The sequence below is a fragment of the Sinohyriopsis cumingii genome, unplaced genomic scaffold, assembly GCF_028554795.1.
Source record: "Sinohyriopsis cumingii isolate HCF-2022 unplaced genomic scaffold, ASM2855479v2 utg001242l, whole genome shotgun sequence".
NCBI classification, from domain to species: Eukaryota; Metazoa; Mollusca; class Bivalvia; order Unionida; family Unionidae; genus Sinohyriopsis; species Sinohyriopsis cumingii.
This window is the reverse complement of record NW_028315974.1, coordinates 145,882-156,769: the sequence shown is the minus strand read 5'-3', so window position 1 is coordinate 156,769 and position 10,888 is coordinate 145,882. Positions and strand designations below refer to the sequence as shown.

The window sequence follows — 10,888 nt, the reverse complement described above, 5'->3', positions numbered from 1 at the left end:
ATATATATATATATATATATATATATATATATATATATATATATATATATATATATATATATATATATATATATATATCTATATATATATATAATTAAAATCGAAAGAAAGGTGTGTGTATGTACATACATAGACACATATATTACAGTATTTTTTTAATTGATAACACAGAATGAAGGACAAGCTAATTGAAAAAGAATCTTTTAAGCACATAAATTATACTGTATAAGGAAAAATATTATCGACCGATGCATGGACCACAACATATATGGTTATATTTAGTTCGCAGTCAGACAAAGGAATGACATATAAAACACTGGGTTCCAGTTCTCAGTTGCATACTTCTGAGGAAACAAATTTCATTTAATTAAAACGTTCACAGTTACTTTCTCTAAATACTTTATATCGAGATATAATTAATATCATTACATGAATACATGATATCATTAAATTATTCTATTTTCCACCTGTTTAAACTGAATTGCAGCCCTTGGATCAAAAAAGAAAGAATGCGAACTTAATTACAAGTTTCTTTCATGATCAAAGCTCAGTAATGTAACCGCTATACTAAACCTATGTTTGGCGAAAACATGGTCATGGGGTGAGAGGGTGCAATCTGGTAGAAACTCTTTTTGCCATAAACACCAGATGCCATAAGAAAATCTCAGTGTATTCAACTTAACAACCTTTAAATCTGCAATGGTCAAGAATGATACATGCAGTCATAACTTGCCTGTAGTCCATTATTTTGATGTCATAATAACACAAAAGGTTTAATGCATGATTAATTTAAATGGAATTCCATACCTGAAATTTCTCACAATCCAAAGCACGTTAGCGAGTTATCGGCGAACTATTTTTTTACAAGCGTAGGGATTTCACTGCAACGCTCGCGCATGACCGAGTTACAGCTTTAATGAAAATCATACTAGTATGCGTTTTAAATATGTCTAGTATAGATTTCCTTTAAATATTGTTAAGGACAAGATAGTGGAACGCCAATTTGAGAAGATCAAAGAATTCTGATATAAAGGGCAACAATTATGACAAGATATTGTAATGTTAACCACGCCACATAGTGACTAGTCTCGCTTGAGAGCAAATGCACTTGCCTCTCCATAAATCACCTTACACTAGGAAATGGTTCCATGCATGAAGTGGTCAGCGAGAGTGACCACTTGATCAGTGTGGTTTCAGCATCAGTGCAGGTAAAGTATGTTTATATACTTTTATTTCAAGTTTCAGCATTGTACCAGCAAACACCAAACGTCCGCTGGTAACATTTGCAATAACATCACCAGCGATTCATATAGCAATTAAAAGGCACTGGAAGGCGGGTTTCACTAGGAAACCGGCGCTCCCCATGAGCCTGTGGGGAAATTATGAGCAATAAGAAGCATTGATGGGCCAGAATTATTGTTTTGCGAGAGAGAATCGAAGCACGCTAGTTTTTATACCATTACCTAAAGGCTTGAAAATTTTATGCCATCGTAAAATTGCTTCTCGTCGCACATAATGTACGTTAAACGATACGGGACAGTCACTGATACATCGAACATAGCAGCAGTTAACAGAGGGAGACAACAGTCTTACTTGTTTTTGGTCACATTTGTGTTATCGTTTGAGTTGTTGTTGTTTTTTCACATCTTGAAAGAATACAGGACTTTTACATCGTCTAGAGATAACATTTTGCAGCTAATGTAAATATATAATTTTGATTCATGCAAATGCACAACGCATATATATTCAGACTGCATTTTTCCCACGCATAGAGATATTGTTGAAAAAGCCCCCGAAGACCAGTCGAAATGTGCACGTTCAAAATGGAAACTGCAAAATGCAACAGGGCCCTTATGCGATTATACCAGATACCATTCTGATCACCGGTCCGACATACGTTCAGACTCGGATAACGCGTTCAAGGATAACTTGTTTACTAACTTCCTGCAGTAAAAGTTTACTCAATACACATTTAGTTGTACACGCATTTAGACTCGATACACATTTTAGTGAATTTTGTGCAATGGAATCCATACCAGAAAACAAAATTCGTTTCTCGGGATGTATGGACAGGACATCAAATACAGTCTTCCTTGGGTAAATACATCTCTTTTGTCACATGATGTTTTAAGTATTATTCAATGTTTTGTTTTATTTGGCGACATTACCTTATTTTACTAATTTTAATAATATAAATATGGATTGCTGTTTTATATTCATGATTTGTGCAACCTCGTCAAGATACAAACAGTGACAAAATATGTATGTCTCCCATCTCTTTGTCCAGATTGTCCGCAACATTTCGCAAAACATAGTCGATGTCAAAAATGCAATAATTTAAACACATAAGTAAATAAAGAACATTATATCTGATTAAGTAGCACGATGTTTTAATTTATTTCAAAAGTGTAACTCTATAACGCATTGATTAAATTTATCAGAGCGAATTGGTGGTTGTAAATATATATATATATATATATATATATATATATATATATATATATATATATATATATATATATATATATATATATATATATATATATATATATATATATATATATATATATATATATATAATTTATTGCCATGACCAGTAAAGCATAAAGCTTTCATTTTTCAGAATGTGTATAAACATAGGATTTATTATTTATCTATACATTAAAATACATTTCTTGCTTTAAAATTTTATTAAAATTCTGACTTTAGGTACTTACGCATAATAATAAGTGTGAACGTTTTCCCTTCTCGTGTACATTGATTTCTTTTGCTTTATAATACAAATTCAATTTTTACATTTATTTTCTCGTTTCACCGAGCATTGCTTTTGCTGATTAATATTAAATATTAATGATGAGGTAGATGATGATGATAATAATAATAATGATACTACTACTACTACTACTACTACTACTACTACTAATAATAATAATAATAATAAATAATAATAATAATAATAATAATAATAATAATAATAATAATAATAATAATAATAATAATAATAATAATAATGTGGACTGAGTCCATCAACTAATCTTTAGAGCTCCAAGAGATTTACAATATTAAAAGATATACCTGGGCATTTTATTATTCATTTATATGTTTGTTTATTTATTTATTTATTTATTTATTTATTTATTTATTTATTTATTTATTGTAATTCCGCTACATCTAAAATGACGTCCAAATCCTAGTACAGATATAATAACGTTAGGGAAATGGGGTAGTTTTAATGAGGAAAATTGGTACTGTTGCATTTTTACTTTATTTTTGCCACTACTTTCTTCATTCACACACATTGACACACACACACACACACACACACACACACACACACATGTATGCACATGTATGCGTACTGTTCCATGTAATTTCATTAATTTTATTTATTATGTTTAATAATCAATGTCAAAGCGTCAAGAAAGTATATAAAAAATCAGTAATTGCCTTGAACCAAGTATCCATTTTTGCGTAGAAATATACCACAGTATAGTACATGTTCTATAAATTATATATCCTTTCACTGCCCTTAAATTGCTATCATATTATTTTAGTATGTATCACCGCCTTGGGTAAAACATATGACAATGCACCCATCAACCCTAGTTTGGATTTAATGTGAGGTGTTTACATTCCTGGAGAGAGGCCACAATATGTAGGGAATATACCTACCATTTTTCCCACCGTGTGTTGTATAAATTAAAGATGGTTTTACTTAGGTCGATTTCAGCTTAACAACACACTCGATGTTTATCGGTGTTTGAAGCTTATAAGGCTCGAGTTAAATGACCCCACATTAAATCCACATCACTAACCAAGTCCGCAAAATCGGTAACAAAAATGTACGCACTTCTTTCATTGAAATAAATTGAGCAAACATACTTAGAGATGTCAAGGGATAAATTAACTCATTTGTACCGGGATCATATTTCAATTAATAGTTTTATAATTCAAATTAATTTTAAATGAATTCACTAAGGTCCTAATACTAATTTCACACTATCCTGAGCACATAATTTCTTAAGTCACGAACACTACTGTTGGTTTAGTATATTGCAGCAAACGGTTTTCATTGCTTTTTACTCCTTTCAATTGTCTGTTTTTCCCATTTATTGCTGTATTTTATTTTACATCACTTCATTTTCGTCTTTCTCCGTTTTGGAGCTTATAAAACTATTTACAGGAAGTACGTGAAACTAATTCAACCGTTTCTATTTGTACATATTGTAATATTTGCAAAGGACTGTCTGAACATCATCTGATTCGATTGGAATTAACCTAACAACAACAATCTGTGTAGACTGTACTTTATTCATCTGCTTCCTTTCTTTCTCTATTCTTTTGTCTGTTGTCTTCGTAAGTCAAACGTTACCATTTTACTAGATTACCAAATTCTGACAAACGTACAACTAATCCCTACTCATTTTTTATTCGGTAATCTCATATCACAAATTAACGAAGCATTCTGATAAATTGAAATAATGACAATTTAAATTATGATTCAAACATATGATAGATTATATGTGTTATTGTCTTCGTGTGAATGACGTTCTTAATATTATAAATAGAAATTTCCATCAGCTTGAGTCCGAATTTGTTAAGCTCTTGCATGCACCTTCATAGGAATGGATTTTTATCCTCCATCGTGATTCATAATATAAATAAATAAATAAATAAATAAATAAATAAATAAATAAATAAATAAATAAATAAATAAACTTACTTTGATAGAAGAACTTAAAGTAAGCATTTGAGCAACACTACACCCAATCAAAAGGAATATTCATTACGTAATGAATATATTACAATCGTATTTGATATACAGCTGTTAGTTTGTTTACAATATTATTTGATATTCTGTTACAGTTATTGTTTCCCTTTTCAGCTTTTGTTGATTGCCTTTTTCCTGTTGTTCATTTTCAGTTTAACGTTGTTAAATATTCGTATCTGCAAGAATCAATTTAAAATGGGTTACAAAAATAAACGTAAAAAATACATAGTATGAATGCATTTCTTTGGAAACGTGAATCCTATTTGTCTACAATAAAAAGCTTATGAGCAAATATTGTCCATTATACTCAGGTATTCCTGAACAAGTACAAAGTTTGTTGAAGATAGTTTCATTTCCTTTATTCCGCTTAACAACATATATCTTATGTCAAAACATCTGCTAGTTTCATTTTAAATGTAACATTCAATTTGTAGAGAACAAAATTAATAAATTTTCTAATATTTGGAGCAAGCTGTTCTTTATGCACTGATTTTAATAATAATAATAATAATAATAATAATAATAATAATAATAATAATAATAATGATAATAATAACAATAACAATAATAATAATAATAAAATGTAGTTATTATAGCCAAAATAAACAGCAGTATTTTAAATGCAGCAACAACAGCAATACAATCAGCAGCAGAACAATAGGTACATAAACAACAAAATTATGAACTCTATATACTTGGAATATATATGCGCCCGGTAACTCTCTGAGTACGTAAAAGTTGTCAAATATTGTAAGAAAATAATAAGTAAAAAGCATTACTAATACCGACTCTGTTATGGTGTGCGGTAATTCATTAGTATCGCCATAAATAAAACATACTCTTCCACCCTTGTCTTGAAACGAGCAAAAAGCAAAGAAATTCAATATACCTAATTAATGCTATTGAAACTGTGTAATGCCAACCCTACAACCTCCACAAAATACACGGAACATGAGTGTATAATTAATCACGATACGTCCCTATAGGCACTACCATTATCCTTTTATACAATACGGATAAACTTACATTTTGCATTATTAAAATATGGGTGTTATATATCACAAGAATTTAGCATGCATACGTTAGTGAAGATTATATTCATGAATTTCAAATTATATATGCATAATATATAATGTTGTGACAGTACGTTTTGGTGGTTGTAACTTTTATATTTCTATTTTATTAATCTAAATTTTATTTATTAAAGGTGGCAGAAAGTGCTAAAATGTTGACTGTAATTACGAAACATAAAATAAATAATGCATTCAGTATGAAAATTTGCGACATCTTAAACAATCACAAGATCTGAATTGAACCACACAAACAAATGTTATAAAAGACGACTTCGACATGTAACAAATAGGACCTTTTGAATCACTGAAGGAAAAGTAGTAACCGAGATAGTGTGGCAATGCCAGGTGAAGTTAGAAAACATTCATTAAAATAAAATGGAATATAGCATGATACAATATCTTTTGATATTGTTGTTTCGCTTTTTATGAGGATGACGTGTTTTATTAAGTTAATTTTTGATAGTTGGACGAACAGGCAAACGTAGAATGATAGAGGGATAGAAAATGGTCTGAAAAAAGGATGGTGTGGCAGAGACAAATTATTAAAATGCATGCATAGATACATACATACATACATACATACATACATACATACATACATACATACATACACACACACACACACATACATACATACATACATACATACATACATACATACATACATACATACATACATACATACATACATACATACATACATGCATACATACATACATATAGTCAGGGGGAATAAAGTCTTCTGGCACAAAGTAAACACAGTATATGTTTTTTTCATCAGGTTTATTGTTGGATGGCTTTTAGATTTCCTCTTATTTTTCAACCTTACCCAAGTCTTTCCAAAAGTATTTTTCTTCTTCTGTTTTACCTACAAAGCCACACGCAGTTTGCACAAATTGTGAAATCTAGGACAAACAAATAATAAATCAAAGCTGCTGTAAAACGTTATGTATGTTTAGCTAAGTCGGGGAATCTCGCCCAGCCTTTGCATCCTGTAGGTCTTCAGTGAAGGTACTTGACTTAACTTGAGTCGGTACAAGCTCATTTTTGCCACCATAAAGCTCATAAGGACGGAAATTACCATTTGAAAGACATTTTGTAAATCAGTGCAGGTTTTCAAATCGTTGAAAGATCATTAAGATAAACAAATTGTTAGGAAAAGCTTGAAAGATTAACTCCCTCTCTCTCTCTCTCTCTCTCTCTCTCTCTCGTACAACATACAATTTTCTTAACAAGAGAGCGAACGTGAATGAAAGGAAAGGAAGGTGAGAGAGCTCGATTGGCATGATTTTGTAAAAACAATTGCATAAAAAAATTGTTCCAAGGTTATGAAGGAGAGTAGTGTTTTATGAATGGATAGATAAAGAACTGTACTGATTTGTTTTCATTTTCATGCATCTGTAAATTTAAAAACAAATATCCTCAGCAAGAAATATTGAATGTATCATTCTCTACATCCTGCGTTATGCCCACGTACAGCATACACGTACAGCATACACATGCAGCGTGCACGTACAGCATACACATACAGCATACACGTACAGCATACACATACAGCATACACGTACAGCATACACGTACACGTTTCACTATTTAATATACGCTGTAATACATATACTTATAGATACATTCCTATAGAGAAAAAAAACGTTTATTTGATATGCCATGGTAAACAATGACATTCTTTGTAAATACACATATCTTTGTAGCAAATAATTTCCTTAACATGTCTTGAATTAGCTTTTAAATTTTATCAACGTTAATGAGTACTTTTTCGTATTTTATCTTGAGTATTTTTAAACTATAAATTTATCGATATTTCATAAATCACTAAGATGCAATAGAATAGACAGATGTAGGGAAAGCGTTATTGAGATGTTTGCCACGTATCAATCCATGCAAATATGGATACATTTTGTTGCATCGTCAGCATATTTAAATTAAAAAATAATCGCAGTTTAATCCTATAATGTCCATAGTACATCAAACGCACACATAGGAAATTGGAAGGTTTGCCTATATTTTCATACGTATGTTGTGCAATTTTTTTTATGAATACGTTTTAAATGATTGTTTAATATTTTGAATTCACATATATTATTTATAAAGAAACAACATTTGTGCAGCTGTTCAAAATCAATAGTATGAAGAGAGAATTGGTCGTATACAATTGCTATTCAATGACTGATATAGCGATAGGTGGGTGGATTGGCTGGTTGATGAATGGATATATGAACGGATTGATGGATAGATGGTTGGACGGACGGAAGAACTGCTATTCAATATCCCTTGTTGAATAATATCAATTTACTGAGTGTTATGACACTGTAATAAGACCACAGATATCCTTTGTTATTGATTTTCATAAAAACACACCCAAGTATTTTGTTAATGGTACCCTGACCAAGGTTTTAAATATAAGTATTTTTTTTATTTACAGAATTATTGTATTTATCAAAATTTGCAACCAGAATGATTTTAACACCAATACTTTATGGCAATTCAAAATGTGTATGTGTAGTTTTTAAATAAAAAAAAAATTCGCAAGATGAAAATTTAATAATGGATTTATTTTTATATACAAACCATTCTCCGCTTTAATTTTAAGATCTTTGACGTTTGGATATTTTTTATTTTTTTATTTTTTTTAAATTGCTAAAATGAGATCGAACAATACCAATATATGTATACATAAATATCACCCCAAAACAGCAAAATAAAGTTGTGTAATGTCAGAAAGAGTGGTGTTATAATAATTTTATTTGCAAATAAAGACAAATAAAGGCTACCTTTAGGAAGGGAAGATATTTGTGTTAACATGTAAACCATTGTCAGTTGACCCGCATTGGTTGTTGTGTTTCTTGCTCTGTGTGTGTGTGCGTGCATGTGTGTGTGCGTGTGCGTGTGCGTGTATATATATGTGTGTGTGTGTGTGTGTGTGTGTGAGCTAGCACTAGTTTGGGAAATCAATAATTATCATATCCCGCATACATGCGACGTTTATTACCGACTTGGCACTCAGAGTACATCAATCCATTTACAAAAGAAAAAAAGAGTCTGGACTCTATGGATCCTGTCTGTGAGACCCACAATGCCAGTGTACTCTAATGTATTGTAAATGTATCCTGATGCATAAAGAGGGAGCGGGGAGTGGGGTAATGTATCGGTAGATATGAGCAAAGTTAGTAACGGCAACAACGCTAGGATATACTGTGTTACGATAGATGTGTGTGTGTGTGTGTGTGTGTGTGTGTTGAAATTCAGAATACAATGGAATCTTGATAAAATTAGGGACAAAATTACCGTTCAAGGAATTCAATGCTAGGTCATATATGTGCCATAACTCTTTGTCAAAATAATCGAAACCGAAGGTCTCATGTTTCAAGTTAGTTTTTATTTCGTTTTATTTCTTATTTTGAACGAGCGTCACAAAATAGCAGTTTCATATTGATGAAGAAAAAAAACTATGAATATATTCTATTCTTTATAGAATGTTTCTAAAAATGCTATTACGATCGAATAATGGATCTGCAAATGCATTAACGAAACCTTTCTAATATAACATGCATGTATTCCCTCCCACAATTCTTTCAGTCAATAGCTATCAATTCTTGTTTATGTGGGAATACACACAACGGTTGTATTCCGTCCCCTAGGGCGTCATTCACGTGATCTAAGATTAGTTCATACACTATTCATTTCGCTTAAACGACAGTCATACTCTGCACGTGCATATTCCCGTACATACAATTAGTATTTTAAACTACACTTTTGCTTAACAACATTTGATACCATTTTAATTGCATTTTAATGTCATGTTTAATGTTTTCCTTGATTTAAAATTTGTAAAGTGTTTGCTGAAATTTTGTTTTATACGAGTGGGACAAATACCACACTCTCTCTAATATAAATGATAAATATCAAGACATTTGAAGAAAAATATTTTAAAAAATTGTTTCTGGGTAACAGAGAAGAGATGACCAATGCTCATTAATCTGCCTTTACGACACTTATCTATTTTTATGGACAATATTTCAATTATATCATTTTTAATTAATTCCAAGTGTAAAATTCCTTTCTCATTTGCTTCGTCTCCAAGTTTTTTTTGTGAAAACAATAATATCGCTCACCCAACCTTTTGTACTGACATTTTATTCGTAAAACGGGAAAGTCCGTTTCATGCTACTTTGTGTAGTAATATAAAAATAGATTTTAATGTAGAAGTATTCATTCAGAACATTATTTGAACATTATTCTGTGAGTTAGCGCATTTGAGCTTTTGTTCATATTTGCCAAATATACGTTGTTTTGTTTGTTCGTTGTATTGTGCATCTCCACACAATCCTCAGACATTACATGCCTCCAGATTTCAAGAGACTTTTAGTATACTGATATGAAGTAAATTAACATCGAGCATACTGTACGTGTTCGAGCCCTTTGTTTTTGTACAATGCTTAATTTAAAATAGTAACGGAAAGATTTTTGATTCCAGAGGTTGCTTTTATTACAAAAATTGATCTTCTCCACCTCTGCCTTCTTGCACAAAATCCCCCTCTCTCTCTGTCTGTCTGTCTCTCTCTCTCTCTCGCTTTCTCTCTCGCTCTCTCGCTCTCTCTCTCTCTCTCTCTCTCTCTCTGATGTTTCATTCCATTTTACAGGTGGTATCAAGATCAAACGTTTACATCCTCTTTAATTTTCTCGATTTTCGCTCATCGATCCCTGTCGTATTATATGCATAATTAACGGTTGTGCACACCATAACATCCATAAAAATCAATGTAGTTGAAAAAGACAAAGTAATGCTGGCTTGTGACATGTTTGGTCATTGTAGTGAATTAATCACCTGAAATGAGAGCCATATGGAATACCAGGTCCAATATTTGAAGGTTGCACTCTAAAACGGAGGAGGGTGGGACACTTTTCCCTGGCTCGTGTCTTAAATTGTACCCCTGCTCCCAAACGTACGGGAGGTATATAATAAACATGACCCCATGCACTGAGCAGGACATTAAAAATGGCTGATGCCGATAGTGATATCAAATAA

The 10,888-nt window shown here is 31.5% G+C and overlaps 1 protein-coding gene across 2 annotated transcripts in view; it reads left to right on the top strand.

Annotated features, from left to right (window-relative positions):
• Positions 1-942: 942 nt before the first annotated feature.
• LOC149772699 (uncharacterized) overlaps positions 943-10,888 on the top strand; it is a 65,348-nt gene continuing 55,402 nt past the window's right edge. The window contains exon 1 of one of the 2 annotated variants that reach the window (XM_089947474.1): positions 943-1,208. The gene's annotated coding sequence lies outside the window, so the exon portion shown is untranslated. Of the gene's footprint in view, positions 1,209-1,697; positions 2,098-10,888 lie in introns of those variants that run through there. The other variant, XM_089947476.1, reaches the window with a different exon arrangement.